We start from the raw sequence: 1,748 nt of genomic DNA, 5'->3' as shown, positions 1-1,748 counted from the left end.
CGGTGGGCCATGTGGGATCCAGCCACTTTAACCACCATGATGCTACCTGGCTGGCCCAAGAAACTACAGTGGTTTGGGAGATCCTCCTGGGTAAGGAGTAAAAAAAAATCTACAAAGACTTTGTAAAAGGCATATATTTGGCTAAGTCATCAAAGAACTTTAAGAAATGTCTCTTTCTACTCTCCATCCTCCATCCTCAAAGTATCTCAAATGAATTTTAGGACATTAACCTAATTACTTTTAACTTTAAAAACATATCTTCTAGATTTAAACTGTGGATTTTAAGTGTATCTTTTCACCACAAAAGAAGGTAATGCCTATGTTAATTAAAGTTAGCCAGTTCACAATGAAATGGCTAACAAAACATGTTGTATTATGATAAATGTATACGATTTTTTGGTCAAGACAAGTTAAGTAAAATACATCTCCTGAACAAAACTCATAAAGTAGAAATGATCAGATAGTGTTTTAAAAAGTGCAAGGTCATTCCTAGCAGCTATTTAAAACTTTATGGAGCGGCTAGCTTATCAGAGGGTGTTTGTGATCCTTTCCTCTCAGGTTTTCTGATGCCATGAGTCCTTACATTGAAATGAGGGCCTTACTGATAGCCTTTTGTGTTCCCCTTGATCTCCCGGGACTATATTATTATTTGTGCTGTGTTAGTGACTGTGCATGTTGACAGATTTTCTAGAGGCCTGTTGAAGAATACTGCCCAGAAGGAATCTTATTTTTCTCTTCAGTGGTGTATTTATGTAATTTATCATTTTAAACTATGAGTTAATTCAATGGAAAAATCATTTAAAAGGCTACTTGAAACATAATGTATAGCTATTTCAAGTCATTATACTCTGTACCAGGAATTGTTTGCTCTCGTGCATAAATAAAAAGCAAATGTCCTATAGGTACAGTTTATTTTTATCTTGAAGAGCTTGCTTTTTAGAGAAAGATAAGATTAGGATTATATAGTTCCCCTTAGTGTTCTTGAAGTATCTTTCTTACAGTCATGCTTATCTATTTATTAAATTGTTTTTATAAGTTACATAGGCTTGGGTTTATTAATGTATATATATTATTATACATGGATATATGTATCTAGGATTAGGATAGATATAAAAAGAAAATTATAGGTCCAAGTGGTGGCACAGGTGGAACCACTTGAGAAAGGTCCTGGGTTTACATCTGGGAACGTCTCTGGGTGCACCACATGTGCATGCCTTGATGGGGCTGGCTGGAACTCAGGGTGGATCACAGCATAAAGACCTTATTGGTGTGTACCGCCTTTCTCTTGCTCTCTCCCTCCCCTCCTCTCTCTCTCATGGAATAAATAAATAAACTTTAAAAGCTGAAATATATAAAATCGTATGTTTTGTTATAACAGAAATAATTACAGGTGGAATTTAATATAATCTGTCTTTAAATCATGGATAAAGAATATTAGGAGGGTTTCTTAAAACACAACTAGAGTGGACATAAAATGTGGATCCTAATCTCCCCTTTGTAATGATTTGGGCTCCACTTATTTCTGAATAAAAAATACAAAAATAAGTAGAGACACTTGACCCCTGCAATCGGCAGAGGACTCTGAGTACTGAGAAAGCTGAGACAATGGCCAGCGTGCGGGCTTTGTTTATCGAACTTCATAGATGAAGAATAGGACTTCCACTTCCAACGGCAATGATACGTAAGACACTCTGTGCTGGAAATCAGTTAAATCCTAAGTAAAACATTTTGGTTTATTGCTAAACTCC

The sequence above is a fragment of the Tupaia chinensis genome, unplaced genomic scaffold, assembly GCF_000334495.1.
Source record: "Tupaia chinensis unplaced genomic scaffold, TupChi_1.0 Scaffold148792_1, whole genome shotgun sequence".
Taxonomy (NCBI): Eukaryota; Metazoa; Chordata; class Mammalia; order Scandentia; family Tupaiidae; genus Tupaia; species Tupaia belangeri.
This window is presented reverse-complemented; position numbering follows the sequence as displayed.